Below are 18,455 nucleotides of genomic sequence, written 5' to 3'. Positions count from 1 at the left end.
TATTGGCATCATGAGCCAAGTAATATTGTTTAACACCAATTACCTGTGTGCACATTAACATTCTCATGTATCTAAAAAAAAAAAGAATTTAATTATTTATGTCCAGAGTTCAGATAGCTTTACTGCTTGAAAGTCTTTGTAAAGTTAAATTGAACTGCCGTCTTCCCTTGTAAGTGTAGCACTCCTGAAAAAGAGTATAATGATTAAAGAAAAATGAAACAAAAGAGAGTGCAGCAGTGCTTCTTTGTTGTTATATTTACTCAGAATGAAGTGCATCACGGGCGCGCACCACCCACTGAAGTGTGCAGTGACGTAATCACGCTGGTATGCCAAGCGAAAATAATTAATTTAATAAATGCACATATCAAAGCACAAATAAGAAATTGAACAGTATATAAAAGTATTAGAAAATAACATTTTAGTATATTATAATGGGATTGAAGAAATTGTACAAACATAAACAGCTTGTACCACGAGTCGCATTAGTGTGACGTCAACTCCCCTCTTCGATTGATTGGCTAGAGGAGTATCTGTCAATCTAGAACTAGTGGACCAATGGTGACGCTTAAGCCCGCCCTAATTTACATGAAACTCGAACTGCAACATTTGGAAGAGCAAGCGCAGAACATAGAAAGAAGAGCGAAGAGAAAAACATCACAAGCGTACAAAAGAGTAAAATATGAGCAGAAAATGCAAGAAAGCACAAAGTACACAGTAATAAAACCATACTTTTTAACAAAGCATGACCATAAGTTTAAGTTTTGTGCAAAATAACTTTTAATGTGTTTAAAGTTTTTATTCATGCTTGTTATTTCTTTATTCACGCTTATTATATGTTGATCCGTGACCACGTTGTTTGCTATTCTGATCATTTTGCATTATTTTTTTCAGTTTGTGCAATATATTTTTACATGTGTTTTTTAATTTTTGATTCACGCTTATTATTTTTTTATACGTGACCGCTATATATTTGGCGGGAATTTGATCCCATACTACAGAGTGTTAAAATTAACACTGAAGCAGTGTTGAAGTTAATGAGATAATTAAGTGATTAATTAAGTGATGATTGGCCATTAGTGGTGACACCTGATGATAACAAGCAGACTCACTGAAGGAAAGAGAAACAAGAGAAACACAAGAACTACTGACTTCGAGCCATTATTGCACTTATTATTTTACCAGTTTGACTTTATTTCTGTCATACATCTACACACGGTTGTAAGATATTTGTAAGATTACAATTTAGCTCAAAGGAATTATTAAATAATTTATAGGGAATTCAAAAGAGTCACTTATTACAACCGAGCAAATGACTCGTTCGCGGTTCATTTGAACTGGCTGCAATTATCAACTCTGCAACGGATATAAATATCCGAACTATAGTGAAACACTATATAGTTAGCAAGGTAACTTAGATCAGAAGTTTAAGACATTAAATTTGTAAGCACAATAACACAAGTAATATTTCTCTTTAAAATACAAACAAGACTTTATTGATTATTCTAACACATACAACTAATATCTAACACAGACACACACATTCACACATTCATACGAGTTGCAGAAAGGAAGAGAGTGAGGAAAGAGTGGGTTTAAGAGTGAAATGATGAAATCTCATGATTCCATATGCACTTAGACATGACCTGAACGAACCATCAAACATTAATTTAACCCTTCTATCGTCTTAGGCAGGTTATTAAAGTTATATAAATACACCAGTTGAGTTTTAGTCTGGAGGTACTTGCGTCTTTGCTTTTGCGTTCCTTTTGGGAATTCCTTTGGTCAGCGTCAAAAGGGTTCGTTCGTTGGTTGTCTCCTCGTGCCTGGGTCTGCGGCGTTCCAGTCACGTGTTGTGCTGGCGGATGAATTGAAAGTCTTTGTCTGAAGCTGGCTTTGCAGAAGAAACGTGGTCGGAATCTTGTCGCAAAACTTAACTTAGAACCGAGACTCACAACGGAAAAGAAATGAAACTAAGAAAAGAAAGGAAATTGAGAGTAGATGATGATGGCTTGAATGAAGCTGTTTAACCCATGTTCTTCAGATCTTGATTTGGGTTATTTCGTTTGCGCGTTTACATGGTTACTGATCTGTCTTAGATCTTCATCTCCCGCTGCATTTTTGGTTCTGCACTGAAAACTCTAAACTTTGTTCTGGTGTTAAGATTTTAAACTCAAATGTCTGCCCAGCCTCCTGGATCAGTTCTAACCAATTAGACACTGTCTTTGTTTAGGAGGTGGCGTTCTCTTCACTTCTTATCATAAATCAAGCTTATCTGTGCTCTCCTTACTCTCTAAGCTCTAGCAAAGAGTACAGAGGCCACAGCTAAGACATTATTACTATTATAAGAATCCGAAACATTTTCCACAGATTTCAATCAAGCCATCCTTTGAATTAAGAACATATGATCACATCGATATGAAACACAACACATTTTCATTCAAAAATCTAACAATTATAACAATTACATGAATTGTATGGCATCTAAGCATATCAGATACACCCATCTATTGTAGGAACAATATAGAATCATGTCGTTGCATGATGCTTGATCTATAAGTCCATTGAAAATTGTTCTTGAATGATTTTATTTATGTTATAGGTAAAATCTCAGCTCTGTGGTTTGAAACGATTTTACACCCTGAGGTCTATCAGAGGTCCTTACGGAGGGGGGAGTCTGGAATGTTGTGGGCTCGAGCAGCTTCTGCTGTTATCTTGATCGGGCTGAATTGTGCTATCTCTGAGCCAATCATTCTTTTCCAAGCTATCTTACATTGACCAGTTCTTTTTTTTTTAGTTGGGCTCATCTTCTTTGAAGCTTGCATGGCCATAAAGTTCTTAGCTGGGGGTTTTCGTTGGTCAACGGAGACTGGCTGGCTGGAGCCTTCTTTTATGGCTCTGGGGTTGGTGATTTGGTGTCTGGAATGTTCAGTTCTGTGAGAAATTATGTTTGAACAATTCACCTGGAAGATTCATTTGTGTTTGTTTCGCACTCAATCCTACATATCCCCTCTTCGTACGGCGATGTGTTAAGATGAAGACATCGGTGAACGCTGGAGAAACACGGGTAGAAGAAACAGACACATACAAAGCAAACAACAAGACAACACCTCCATGACTGGTCACTGTACTGGTGCAGGGCATTAGATTACTTAAGTATTAAAATTTCAAGTTCATTCTCTCAATATGGTCTATTATATTGAATAGAGTTTAAATTTTGGGATTGTTATTCTAATTTGTTTCGGTACGGTGATTCTTTGATCAAATTCTGTGATTACGTTTGTTTGTTATCTTCTCTTCTAAGTTGTTTTACGTTAAGACGTTTTACCTTTTATTTTCTGGTGACATAATTTGTGGTAACAATTATGTGACCCATCATGCATGGAGCTCTCTGGCTCACATTCGTTTTAAGGCGGCTTACAAGTGTCAGGCGTGGTGCGTCAATCCTACTACCATGACCTTGACCCTTAAGGGGGTAGACATGCATTTTACCTAATACAAGAAGAAGGAAAGTTAAGGAAGAGGTAAAACAAAACAATCGAGTTGAGTGTTCCTCCTGATATGACTTGTAACTACTGTTGCACAGCTAAGGCGTCAGGGATCATGATGTAATGATAGGTGTTCTCAGGTGTACTTGTTGGATGAGTAGTTAGTTGCCATGTTTCCTATGGTAAGTGTAGCTAAGTTGTTAAGCTAGTTTCTGAAGTTAGTTTCTACCTGTGGGGGAAAACATGTTTGTTGAATGTTTTGCACAGTAGAGGCGGTTAACTTCTGTATGTTAGTGAGTATGTTAGGGATGTTGTGTAGTGTATGTATGTATGTATTAGGGATGTATGCATGTATGCATGTATGGTCAGATCTGTTTCAGTCTGTTTTGCTCCCCCCTTTGCTTGATGGCTTAGCTTTGATGAGCTTGTTGCCTCTTTGCCTTGGAAAAGGGATCTTCTGTGATCTGCTGGGAGTCAAACCAGTAAGGCAGGAAGTTCTCTGGTCGACATGGGGAGGCAGTTTGGCAGGACTGCGTGAAGCTGTAGTGAGAAACTTGGTCTCCGTTGTTGCATTTCTCCGATGATGCCTTCTGGTTGTGACAGACTTGCTGACGTTCTGGGCTTACTGTTGTTTCTGTAGCACACATATGGTTCTTGAGTTTGGAGCTCGTTTGGTGGTTTCTTTATGAGTGATGGGTAGCCAGGATGGTGTTTTCTGGTACCTCTGTGGTTGACTGTGAGAGACCACTTTGTTCTGTGTTGCTGTAGAACAAGTGGTTGTCATCTTCGTTATGAAGGTGTATCAGATGAATCGGTGGTCTTCCGTTCCATCGCCATCCTGTTCGTTATCCATGTTTACCTCATTTCTGATGAGAACTTTCAGTTGCCTCATTAGTTGCTCCATGTCTTCTGAGGGTAAACTGTCTGGTTCTTGGGCATACTCAGTGCTGTGCTTAACTGAGTGGTGCCGAGGTGGGTTACTTGAGAAGCGTGGCTGGTCCCATGACTTTTCCATGTGGTTGGTGTGGTATCTGTCATCGGCATGGGAATCACGTTCTCTGTGCTTCTTACGAAGAACTGTGGTGTTGTCATGCCACTGGTTGTCTTCCAGTGCAAGGTTTGTGTCTTGGCTGAAGGAGTTTGAAACTGTGGATGTTTTCAAACCTTTCTTTGAGGACATCTTCTGTTTGATGTGGGCCTTGTGGGTCAGGTCACGTAGCTGTTGAATTGTCATTGTGTCTGCGCAGGCCTCGAGGCCAAGATGATGACTCAATCCGGGGTGCAGGTTTCTCAGAAAGAGGTTTTTGAAGTTCACATCCTCTTCTTGTTCAGGTGAGTTATGTGCACCAAAGAAGGCTTGTCGAAAACGGTGGTAGTATGCTTGGGGAGCCTCGTGTCGACCTTGTTTGGTTTCCAAGGCGATTAACACACCGTGTTCTGACTCCGGGCCTGTGAATTCCTTAATCAGTGTCTCACATAGCAGCTGGTAGTTTGACTTGACATGAGCAGGTTGTCGGTCTAGGAAACCTCGTACCTCTGGACTGGATGTCGATCGGAGGAGGTAAAACCTGTCTCTGTCAGTCACATGTGGTCTCACCTCTAGGTGGAAGTTGATATCTCGGATGTAGGCTTCAATGTCTTGGCCCTCCGTGGAGTTCGGGTTGAACTGAGTGATATTCTTAACTAGCTGGTTGAGATCTTTAAAGGTCATCCCCTGTGCAGCTTTGGAGTCTGCCTGGATGAGCTCTCTTTGTTTGTTGGCAGTGAACAGTTCTGTGGTGAAGGCTGGTGATGTTTTGGGTTGCGGCCATTCACCTTTCCTGTTGTATGCCAGTTCTTGGATGGAGGACTCTGTTCTGCTCAGCAGTGGTGATGCTGAGGGAGGTCTCTCCCTTCTTGGCTCTGGTTTCTGTTGGAAAATGTGCTGGAGTTCATCTCTGACCGCATAGATCTTGTCGTTGACGTCATCTCGCTGTTGGGTCAAATGGTCAATTTCAGCACTGCACCTTTCCAGGTGGTCTTTCAGAGCATTAATTTCAGAGTTCTTATCTTTAATATCAGCTTTAGCTTTCTCTAGCTGATGTTCAGCAGACTGGAGTTGGTTTGCCAGGTGCTTCTGGACAGTCTTTAATTCTTGTTTGTCACGTTCAGTGACTGCAAGGGCTTCTTGGAGCTTGTCAACTTGTTTCTTTGTTTCTTGCTCCACTTCGTCAGGCACTTGAGCTTTTGCTTTGAGCTGGTCTGTGCAGCGTTGAGTGTGCATCAGCTCTCTCAGGAACTCAGTGGTCTGACGCTTGAAGTCGTCCTGGACTTTTACTTCCAGCTTGTCTATGCGGCTCTGGGCACGTGTCAGCTCCTCCTGAAGGTGAGTGATGTGCTTGTCGCTTAGTGTCAGCTGGGCTGTGAAGGCATTGCTTAGGGAACAGATGATCTTGGTTAGTTCCACGTGGTTGTGGTTCTGATTCTGGCTTGAATCATGTGTCAGGAGTCTTCTCAGAATTATGATTATTATTAAAAATAATAACAGTTTAATTGTCTTTGGTGTGAGGCAGTCTGTAATGCCTCTGAGCCAGGCGTCCACGTCAGTGGGGTTTGTTGTCCGCGACATGTTGGCACGCTGGGGTGAAGAGACTGACACAGATCTGTGTGGGGTGTAAGCCTATGTGGTTGAACAGCTAAATGTCGTTTCAGTTACTGTACAACAATAGTGAAGTGTTGTAATGTCTAAGTGTTGGTCTCAGTGTAGACAGGTAGGTTAGTGATGTGGCAACTTTGTCACTCAACTAAGTGAGGGAAAAAGAGAAAAAGGTTAAAACAAATCTCAATTGAAATGTTTTTTTTTTTTTTTTTTTTAATGGGAGAAATATATTTTTTTTTTAAATATTTCCTATCAATGAAAAGCTGGTTTAAACTCGTGCTGTGAAGACTATGTCACTCACTGAGTAAGGGAAAAAGAGAGAGAGGTTAAAACCAATTTCAATAAAACAAGAAAGAAAATTCTTAAGTGGGAGAAATATTATTTTTCTCGTAAATGCTTCCTATTGGTGAGAATCTGTTTCCAGAAAGGTAAACAATATTATTGTTTATGTTTACAAGGAAAAATAATACAATAATAATGCTGATACCTTTTTCTGAGTTTTACAGGATTGACACCACACACCGTCAGTTGGACCGCTTACAGCCGGGATGCTATGAAGGCGACAGTTGCTCAACACTTGTCTCTGTTAATTGATCTTGGATAAGATGTTAAATTGTAACTTGTGTTTACAAAGACAGAGAGAGTATGGAGAACAAGAGAGGGTTTGATTAAAAATCAAATACCTAATAATTGTTTTCTTTGGAAAAATGATCTTTCTTTTCCTTTAGACTCGATTGATGGTTCTTCCAGGTTTGTTTCCTACAAATGTGAAGGATGGGAAAGCAGGACAGAACAGGAAGGATGTAAGAAGGAAAGGAGGGAAGGAGATTGGATCCACAAATGGCTCTGGAGCCTTTGTCGAACTACGAGTGTAGAATTGATAGTTGCCAACAACTAAACATTCACAAATAAACTTTGTAAGAGAGGGTTATCTCTGATTTATTTGACACTTGTAGTGAGATGCCAATGTCTCCTATTGAGGCTCAGGTGTTTCAATCCCAAGCTAGGAATCAAAAGAAAGGAAAAGGTAATAAAGATGAAAGAAAGTAATAATGTGATGACCAAAATAAGAAAAAGGGAAATTACATAAGGAGGTAGATGAGTAAATCAAATAGAATGGTTAAGTTTGTAACCGTAATAAAAAGAAAGGAGAAGCGGAGGATACAACGCAATAACAATAAATGAGCAAGTATGAGACTAACAATATTTTGTAATAGGGAAAATGTTGGTGGAATAAGTTCTTAACTTTTACCGATTAAGACTCATTCACCTGAAGTGATTAAATCTAAAAGAGAATTTTAGAAATTAGGAAAATTATGAAATTAGAATTATTAAAAATAAATCTAGAAATCATTAGAATTTACCTGTTTAGAAAAATAGAACTTAAATTTTTAATTTAATATTTCCCTTTTTAAATCAAATTAGAATTTGACAATTAATAATCATAAACCAGTATTTCCTTTTTCAAGTAAAATGCAGGTAAACAAAATATGAGACAGGTAAAATAGGAAAGAAGAAAAGACCAACAGGTGTAACAATCAAGGTGTTAAATGGTTAAATCACTTTAACGTTGTTCAAACAGACACTGTATTTAACCACTGATGTTAATACTAATGACAAACGTAGATAATGCTTAAGGCTTTAGCATATAGGTTAGGCCCCAATTGTAAACAACTACTTAGCTTAGCTTTAGCTTTAGCTTAGCCACAAATGGGTTTTGTTTCAGTTTGTTTACACTGTGGCGTTGGTCAGAGTTCACCCGGAAGCGTTGGTTAAGACTTACGTGTCACGATTGTAACTATGGCGACAAAACAAACGCTAGTGGGCGAACTGTGAATTGCAGTTTGTAAACAAATAAGCAGTTACATGAAATGTCGGCACATTTCAGCAATGTTTGGAGAATATGCACGTACAGTCGTATTACGTGAAATGACGGCGCATTTCAAACTGTGCACTAAAGGACACCACTCATAGCTGTTTTACGACGTGGGGCTTCACTCAGTTGTTTAAGAGTGATTAACTTTAAAGGACAGCTTTGTGCTGTAATAGATGGAACAATTATAGCGATCTCTGTGGATCGTCTCTGTGCAATTTTATCTGAGCACACGAACACAACAGGGTTTTTAACTGTTGGTTGAGTTTCAACGTCAAGCTTTACTTGAACACACCTTTAAATAATTCCTATTCAACTACACTCGGACATACGCAGTGTTTACACGAGAATTAATTGAACAGACACAGATAAGCTTATAGTTTATCACAGGAATTGCCGTGGGACACGCACAGACAACCTGAGAAATAAAGACTAATCTGTGAGGAGAATATTCGTCCCAGTGGAACACGCACTGAGTCAGACAAATATAAGGTTATACTTCTATGATGTTTATCACACATCGCCGTGGAACACGCACGGTGAATCAGATAAATAACGTTAGAACCACGCGCTCTATGAGGAGAATATTCGTTCTAATATGGTTATTTTAATTACTGCAGTTTTAATTTCATTCAGCTCTCTGACTGATACAAACACACATAATGTTATAGCTGTTTGAAAGACTCTGGAACACGCAGATGTCTTAAGCTATAATTAAAGTATTTCAGAATCGAGGGACACGCTCAATTGTTACCTTATCGTTGTGTGGGATCTTATATCTTGGGTTATTTTACTGCAGTTTAAAATAAAACAAAAAATAGGCAGGCAGCCTAGACTAGAGTAACAGCTCAAGCAGCAGGTCATTCATTCAAACAGAGCGCGCGGTGCGCGCTGCATACCTCATACACACAGACTCGGAGGTTCGGATCTCTCCGCATAGGCTACTATGAAAATATAATTACTTCGTATATGCTTACAATTTTAGGTTAAACTGCCCGCATTCGTCTCCACCAATATGTAAGATATTTGTAATTTGTAGTGATTACAATTTAGCTCAAAGGAATTATTAATTAATTTATAGGGAATTCAAAAGAGTCACTTATTACAACCGAGCAAATGACTCGTTCGCGGTTCATTTGAACTGGCTGCAATTATCAACTCTGCAACGGATATAAATATCCGAACTATAGTGAAACACTATATAGTTAGCAAGGTAACTTAGATCAGAAGTTTAAGACATTAAATTTGTAAGCACAATAACACAAGTAATATTTCTCTTTAAAATACAAACAAGACTTTATTGATTATTCTAACACATACAACTAATATCTAACACAGACACACACATTCATACGAGTTGCAGAAAGGAAGAGAGTGAGGAAAGAGTGGGTTTAAGAGTGAAATGATGAAATCTCATGATTCCATATGCACTTAGACATGACCTGAACGAACCATCAAACATTAATTTAACCCTTCTATCGTTTTAGGCAGGTTATTAAAGTTATATAAATACACCAGTTGAGTTTTAGTCTGGAGGTACTTGCGTCTTTGCTTTTGCGTTCCTTTTGGGAATTCCTTTGGTCAGCGTCAAAGGGGTTCGTTCGTTGGTTGTCTCCTCGTGCCTGGGTCTGCGGCGTTCCAGTCACGTGTTGTGCTGGCGGATGAATTGAAAGTCTTTGTCTGAAGCTGGCTTTGCAGAAGAAACGTGGTCGGAATCTTGTCGCAAAACTTAACTTAGAACCGACACTCACAACGGAAAAGAAATGAAACTAAGAAAAGAAAGGAAATTGAGAGTAGATGATGATGGCTTGAATGAAGCTGTTTAACCCATGTTCTTCAGATCTTGATTTGGGTTATTTCGTTTGCGCGTTTACATGGTTACTGATCTGTCTTAGATCTTCATCTCCCGCTGCATTTTTGGTTCTGCACTGAAAACTCTAAACTTTGTTCTGGTGTTAAGATTTTAAACTCAAATGTCCGCCCAGCCTCCTGGATCAGTTCTAACCAATTAGACACTGTCTTTGTTTAGGAGGTGGCGTTCTCTTCACTTCTTATCATAAATCAAGCTTATCTGTGCTCTCCTTACTCTCTAAGCTCTAGCAAAGAGTACAGAGGCCACAGCTAAGACATTATTACTATTATAAGAATCCGAAACATTTTCCACAGATTTCAATCAAGCCATCCTTTGAATTAAGAACATATGATCACATCGATATGAAACACAACACATTTTCATTCAAAAATCTAACAATTATAACAATTACATGAATTGTATGGCATCTAAGCATATCAGATACACCCATCTATTGTAGGAACAATATAGAATCATGTCGTTGCATGATGCTTGATCTATAAGTCCATTGAAAATTGTTCTTGAATGATTTTATTTATGTTATAGGTAAAATCTCAGCTCTGTGGTTTGAAACGATTTTACACCCTGAGGTCTATCAGAGGTCCTTACGGAGGGGGGGGGTCTGGAATGTTGTGGGCTCGAGCAGCTTCTGCTGTTATCTTGATCGGGCTGAATTGTGCTATCTCTGAGCCAATCATTCTTTTCCAAGCTATCTTACATTGACCAGTTCTTTTTTTTTTAGTTGTGCTCATCTTCTTTGAAGCTTGCATGGCCATAAAGTTCTTAGCTGGGGGTTTTCGTTGGTCAACGGAGACTGGCTGGCTGGAGCCTTCTTTTATGGCTCTGGGGTTGGTGATTTGGTGTCTGGAATGTTCAGTTCTGTGAGAAATTATGTTTGAACAATTCACCTGGAAGATTCATTTGTGTTTGTTTCGCACTCAATCCTACACGGTCTTATTTAGATTTAACAGACGTTTAGATGGTAATGTTTTATGGAATGTTTCGTTTCATGTCACCATTATGGTGACCAGTGTTTGCTTTAGTTGGGCTCTTGATCCTTTACGTTTTAACAGTAGTATTTCTCTGGTTGCTCCAACTCTGTGTTTATAGAGCATATGTGTTGTGGCAAGAGAAACTATGATTTGGGCTGTGTTTCCTGAAAGCATTGCAAGCCTAATTTGATCGTATAGACCATTTCTTGCAGTTGGTCTGCAATCAAGTAAGGCTTAAGATGCTATTGGAAATGCAGCCCTGGTTATGTTTTGATGATGAAATTACTAGTGACCTGATTCAGTGATGTCACCCAGCATTATAAACTGATTATCTAATTGTTTTATTAATTTTTCACTACAGTAGTTACTTCCAACAATGTTTTAAAGATCTGAAAGTTTTTAAATCACACACAGACATCAAGAATCTACATATGAATCTCAACAATGGTGAAAATCAAACAAATGACTCATGTTGCAGTGCATGATTCCTTTGTTTCCTGTCTGCCATTATTGGACAAACTGATTAATCCAGGTGGTCAGGCACACCTGAATTAATCAGTTTGTCCAATAACGGCAGACAGGAAACAAAGGAGCTGGCTGAAGTTCAGGAAGTAGTGCAGCTGTGCATAAAGTCCATTGTCCTGTAATTTTCATTGTTTGCTTTTATTTTGCTATTGTTTTGTTCTGACTTTAGTAGCTTGTTTTGTGATGTTCAGAGTTGATCTGTTTGTCACTAGTTTGTTTATTGTCACCATTGTTGAGATTCATATGCTGATTCTTGATGTCTGTGTGTTTTAACATCATCATCATTAAAACATATTATGAGCAGGTCATGTTTTATCTTGCAGTAACAAATGTGTTTTACAAACACAATGTAGGAACAGTCAGAGAAAAACTAATATTAACAAAATGGAAAGGGTCAAGAGCACAACTAAAGAAAACACTGACCACCAAAATGGTAACTTGAAAAGAAAACTTCCATAAAACATTACCGTCTAAACTTCTGTTGACTCTCAAGAACTTTTGTCGATGTATGACAGAAATAAAGTCAAACTAGTAATAATAAGTGCAACAATGTGTAATGACTCGAAGTCAGTTGTAGTTATTGTGTTTCTCTTTTTTTCTGCTATTGTTTTTTCTCTTTCCTTCAATGATTCTGCTTATTAACATCAGGTGTCACTACTAATGGCCAATCACTTAATTAATCACTTAATTATCTCATTAACTTCAACACTGCTTCAGTGTTAATTTTAACACTCTGTAGTGTGGACACATATGAACACTGAGGAGTGTTAATTTAACACTGGGGATTTTGCTGTGTAGAGCTCCTTCATCATTCTCACCTGATGAGGGTGTATGAGGCTCAGGAACTGTTGTGTGAGCAGGAACAGAAGGTGAGCCAACAGCAGACTCACGCAGAGGTTGATTCGAGCCACATTATTCACTCCAGGAATCCACTGACAAAGGGCAAAGGTCAACAGGGTCAAACTGAAGAACACCAGCCCCACGATCACACACACCAAATTCAACACGTCCAGCTTTGAGTCGCTCTGAGGAAACATGTCAGAGTACATGAGTGCCAAATCTGTGCTGTTCTTCAGTACTCACTATAAATGTTCTCGTACCTCTGATGGGCGGCTGGTTTGCATGATGAGAGCGAATGTGGACAGATGAACACAGGAACACACAGTGTAGCTGCTGTTGGTCTTTAAAACAGAACAGCCATCTACAATCCACTCGCTGATGTTCCGGTACACACAGGACAGAGAACCGTCGGGGTCAAACTCCTGCAAAAAGAAGAAAGAACATGCAGAAAATAGTATAACACTGAATATTAGATGTTTTTAGATGTTCATCAGTTCTCAGGTTGGACAAAAACACATTTCAGTCTCTCACTCTGATGTGTTTGAGGGTGAAGTTGACTGGTTTGGTGAGATTAGTGTTGGTGGTTTTGGGAAGAGTAGCTGAGATCACAGTGGACATCATGGTGTTAATCGTGTCAGTTGATGTGTTGAAGAAGTCTGGCTTCAGTAAATTCTCCATTGTGTTATAACTCATGAAAGCCACAGCAGCTGATCCTGTGTGACAGAAACAGAAGAAACTTGTACTGAACACATTAAAACCTTTAGTTAAATGTGGTTTAGAAAAACATGTTTTATTAAAAATGTTGTATTAAAACACATCTCACATACTTGTTTCATTGTTGTTCTTGGCGATCCCAATGAGATCGATGTCCACGGAAGAATTTGTCGTGACAAGTCGAGGAATTTTATCTAAGGTGACACTGGGTCCAACCATGAAGATTTCAACCTCTGATTTAGAAAATAAGCAGTTATGTTTTGTTTTTTGTTTTTATTAAAGTTGATTCAATCTGCACAAATGTGCAAAAAACAAAACAATAAAAAGACTAAAATAAAATAACTATTTCATCTAATTACTAGTTTGAACTAATCAGTTAACTTTGTACACAGCAAAATCCACAGAGGTAAATTAAGTCAAGCTGGTAATGCTGTTTGTGGAGTTGTTTAATCCTCTTCTGCTGAGATCTTGAGAGATGTAATGTCTTCTTTTATCTTTAGTTGATTCATCTTAGGGTAGGGGAGACCGGGGAGTGTTGCAACAGGGGATGGTTGCAACATGTCATTTTTCTCCAATCAGAAACAAGCTAGAGTGATGACACTCATACTGCAGATGCACAGTTAGACCCTCCCCCCACCAAGAAGACAGTAGACATATTCAGCATCTGCTGCTGCATTTATTGAACAAAACTTATTTTGGAGGTATGAAAGTAAACTTTTTCACGAGATGCATTTTTGTCATACTGTCCTGACATTTTGTATGAATTAATCAAAACTTACTTAGTTTGAATTATTGTTTTGTGGACTTCTAAGTGACATAGTTAGCATGTGTCAAAGTCAGTGTGTCTAGCAGGCATATGATGTCTGTCATGGCTGATATGTTTGGGGACAGTTGCAACAAGTTATAAATTGCATGTTTAATAAAAGTTTGTTGCATTGCAAATTGTTCAATTCTTCCTGTCTGCACTGTTAGACCTTACCGGGTTTTTTTACAGTAAAATACTGGCAACACTGTTGCCAGTAAAATACTGTTAATTGTACAGTTCTTTACTGTAATCTAGTTTGTTTCTGTAAAAATGCACTAAATTCTAATTCAAGTTAACTAATTACACCTGCCGAAACCGACTGCCTTAAATTGACCAACTGTCATTAAAATGTATTAACTAAAATTTATAATGCATTAATAATGTGAGCAAAATATTACTGTGAACTTCTTTCATTTGAGACCACTAAAAAACTATTGAACATAAAAAGATTTCCACTGGACCAGCAACTACACAGTCACCGCCTGTTAAATAAAGCAACATGCAGCAAATCATCAATGTGTGTAGATCTTCTCCTGGACTGAAGCACAGGCTCTACTCTTCTGCACAATGGTGACCCAAAAAACTAGATTTTACAGTAAACTACTGGCAACAGTGTTGCCAGTATAAAACAGTTTTATAACTTACAGTTTATTACTGTTAAAATACATTTTGTGGGTGTGTCTTTTTATCTTACACTGTTAACCCTTTCAACCCCACAGGGAAATCCACACTACAAAGAGTAAAAGTAACATTGAGACAATGTTCCAGTGAGATAATTAAGTGAATATGTAAGTGATTGTTGAGCATTAGTGATGAACACCTGCTGTTAACAAGCAGAATCACTGAAGGAAAGAGAAACACAAGAACAGAAAATAGAGAAACACAATAACTACGACTGACTTCCAGCCATTACACATTATTACACTTATTATTAACCAGTATGACTTTATTTCTGTCACACATCTACAGAAGTTGTTATTAAGATGTTTAATTGAAAATGTTTGTTTGAAGTTACCATTATAGAGATCAGTGCTTGCTTTAGTAGGGATGCAGATGCTAAAACATTCATTTTTCTTTTGCTACTGTGCTTTTGCAAGTCACACTTGTGCGCACACAGTTTATGAATGATTGCGGTTGTAATGCTTATGGTGACAAATTCATCATATTGCCGATTCATTCACTAAGGAATTAATTCTTATTCATTCAGAGTTTTATCCTCAATCAAAAGTGTTACATTAGCACCACTGTGAAACTACAGCAATAAATTACTATGACTCATTTTTTTTAACACATCATGCATAAGCCAAAAAAAAGCTATGTTTTAGAAACACAGAGATATCACAATTTAGCACATGAATCTCAACAATGGTGGCAATATTTTTTATTTTATTTTTATTCATGCAGCAGTGCATGCTGGGAGTTTTATATTATCCTGGAACCCAGCATGCATTGCGACATGAAACTTTTCACCATTGTTGAGATTCATATGCTGATTGTTGATGTCTGTGTGTGTCTGAGTCAAGCAGGAGTAAAATAAAATTGAATGCACTATATGATTGTTATTTTTCAGAAGACATGATTACAGAAATTTTGATTTCATTTTGTAGATACACAGATTTATGCTAAATATGACATACCCATAATTTCAATGAATATATACGGAGAAAATCAGATAATCCAAGATGGTTGTGACATCATCACAAAAGAATAAAAACACCTGATCATCTTCCTCTTGACTTTTTCTTGCCATAGCAAATGTGTTTTATAAACTCACAGTTACAGCAGTCAGAGAGAGATGAAAGGTAAGAAGTCAAGGGACAAGAGACCAACTAAACAGCAAGAGTAAAACTGACTTTGTCATTTGTGTCTGTCGGCTTCACCAATGTAGAGATGAGTTTCTCATTGGTTTTTAACACATGGTTTCCGTCTGAGGCTAGTTCAGCTAGGCTGACTGATGATGAAGACTCTGAAATCTCTCCTGAAGCGTTGAGGACCATATTCAAAATATTGGTCACAGTCTAATTTATTGATCAGAAAAAATAAATAAATACTGTAAATGTAAATATTAAGAAAGCCAATAAATCAGACCTGCAATGTCAATAATGTAACTGACAATTACATTTGATTTGATTATTTTATATATATAAAAAGTCTTGAAGACTTACAGTCAAAGGAAGCTCTTGAGCTGTATTGTTCTCAATCTGCTATAGAAGATTTTGAAGCTTTTCAGTCTGACTCTGAAATCAAAATTGAGAAGACAGAATTTGACGATGTGTGAGTGATGACTCTAACCGGGTATGCTGAGTGCCTCTGAAATGAGACACAGACACTGTTTTTTTAACAAATTTCTTTAACAAATGATTCAATGACATATATTTTTTTAAACATTTGTCGCCACCTACTGGTGGAAATGAAAATACTTTTCTAAAGGTGCTTTTCTGTATTTTGCTCGCTACAGTGGACAGTGTTTGTATCCAAACCAGTGCCGGCCCGAGCCTTTTGGGAGCCCTAAGCAGAATTTGATTTGGGGGCCCCCTCCCACCACACGGAGTCACCTGTGCTTGACGATTAATGACACAGATATCACGCTATAATGTTACATTATAAATTAATACAATAAGGTTATGTATTAATACAAAATAAATACTTTAAAAAAATAATAGATACTTAAAAAAGTTTTAATTTTTCTTTACTCTTTTACTAACTCTTTGAAACTTCTGAAAACAGTTTTGGCTTGTTTATAGTTATTTTGTTATTCTTGCTCTGTTCTGAATATTATTAAATTTAAAGGATAAATCATTGATTTAAATGTCAATCATCAATCATTGATCAAATCAAATTTTTGTGACATGGCTTAACATTACCGTGACTTTGTGCACGAATTGTCTGCACGCGAGATTATGCGCAGTTGTAGGCAGGTATATTGATCATGAAATCAGAATTTTACTAGTCTTGAATTATTCATTCATTCATTCATGTCACTTGTTTATGTTAATTAATTTGTAAAAAATCAAGCAGCCACTTAGTTCGCTTATGCCTCGGGCCGGCCCTGATCCAAACTAACAAACTTTTGTCACAGAAGTACTGTAATAAAAGTATATGTTTGTACAGGTTACGGACAGTTATGTATTTCCAACATTTTATTATGTAAGCTTTATGTTACTCCTCAAATAACAATTTGTAGTAATTTATAGTGTTAATTAATTAGCGAGTCCACAAACTCATTCTTTCAATTGGCTTTTGTATGCAGAGTATTCACAGCTTATATGGACTGAATGCCCCCATAAACCATCAGCAATTATTAGAAAAGCACATTCATATTTCAGATTACACACATATCTAAAATGCACATGTTATTGCACTGCTTCAGTTTGGGCTATTATTGATAGGAGTCTCTACAACTTCAATTTCAGAAACTCAACTTACGTTGCATCCTTCCAGCAGTGTTATATTTATACCTGCAATGACAGAAATCAGCATGAAGACAATAATATAATAAACTGCAAAACTTTAAAAAATAACTATTTTATTAAGCAGCAATTTCAGCAAGATTGTGGATTCAGCAAGATTTCAGTGATTTCCTCCTGCGTACCCCCTCTCTTCCACTTAGACTTCAGTCATACCTTTTCCATTAAGGGACAATATTTGCCCCCTAAATTTATTTCCCAGTGCTTTTTTTACCTTTATGCATAACTTTATGAAATAAAAAATGTTTTCAATGAAAAATGTTCAATAGAGCAATATGCAATGACGGAAAAACGAAGTGATACTTTAACTTATATTACACTAAAACCAGTAAGTCACTGTCTTCTCAATGAGCGAGTCATTGAGTCATTCTTACGTTCAGTAACAAAAAATAATCATTGAATGATTGACTCACAATTCTTTTCAAAGCAGCAGAATTGTTTACGAAACACCGGTGTGTGCTGTAGTTCTGCTTTTCTCTTTCGTTGGAACTATTATTTCGTTGCAAAATAGAGTAAGTACTGACAGTACTGTGTTTAAAATACACGTTTTGTTTGTTGACCTGTTGTATGAGAACGGCAGTAATGTAGCGCAGCAATACTCTGCAGGCAATCTGTCATATGCTCGCTGCCTGTCACTTATCACTTATTAACAGATAAGTAGGAGTCAAAATGAAAGAAAAATTCAATTTGTGAAATATTGATACACAAAAAAAGTACAATATTGGAAAATCGACCATGTGAGGAGATGACCAGAAATTGACCTATCGGTAAGCTCCGCCCCTCTTAGTTACGGTTGCTAACTCGGACAAACAAACTGAGTGGCTAACTGTCTTACAATGAGCTAACCTTAGATATCATATAATAAAGGCTAAATGTCTTGTGCGCACTGCTGGCCAATGGAGGTCGACGTCCGCACGCGTCTTGCCACAGGGAGCTCGCTCACTCGTAACATGGTGCATGTACTTTTAAATAACCATAACTTGCTCAATTTTCTACCGATTTTCAAATGGTTTGGTTTGTTATAAACGTCAGAGATGTAGTTATGATACTGCATACATATGAATAATTATAACAATGAACTTCCATATGAAAGAATTATAGCCACTTTAATAACGTTTGTAAGAAACCAAACCGTTTATAAATCCGTCAAGATTTCAGCGAGATAAGAGGATTTGTGTGCGTGCTGATCACTCACCTTAATTCACAGCTTCCCTGTGGTAAGATGGCCGCCGGTGATGCCGGAAGTGACTCCGCCTTAAGACAT

General features: G+C 37.7%; 1 pseudogene across 1 annotated transcript in view; it reads right to left on the bottom strand.

Moving 5' to 3' along the window:
• The window catches only part of LOC308687965 (adhesion G protein-coupled receptor E3-like), a 71,568-nt pseudogene extending 55,847 nt beyond the window's left edge, over positions 1–15,721 (bottom strand). Inside the window, exons 1-5 of the transcript in view lie at positions 15,551–15,721; positions 13,033–13,152; positions 12,737–12,918; positions 12,466–12,627; positions 12,184–12,390 (exon numbers count right to left, since the gene is read on the bottom strand). The product of the transcript in view is annotated as an adhesion G protein-coupled receptor E3-like (transcript). The remainder of the gene's footprint in view (positions 1–12,183; positions 12,391–12,465; positions 12,628–12,736; positions 12,919–13,032; positions 13,153–15,550) is intronic.
• Between the last annotated feature and the right edge of the window lie 2,734 nt (positions 15,722–18,455).

Source organism: Scardinius erythrophthalmus (genome assembly GCF_964197995.2).
Source record: "Scardinius erythrophthalmus genome assembly, chromosome: 3".
In the NCBI taxonomy this organism is placed as follows: domain Eukaryota; kingdom Metazoa; phylum Chordata; class Actinopteri; order Cypriniformes; family Leuciscidae; genus Scardinius; species Scardinius erythrophthalmus.
The sequence above is the reverse complement of the archived record's forward strand: the minus strand, read 5'-3'. Positions and strand labels throughout refer to the sequence as shown.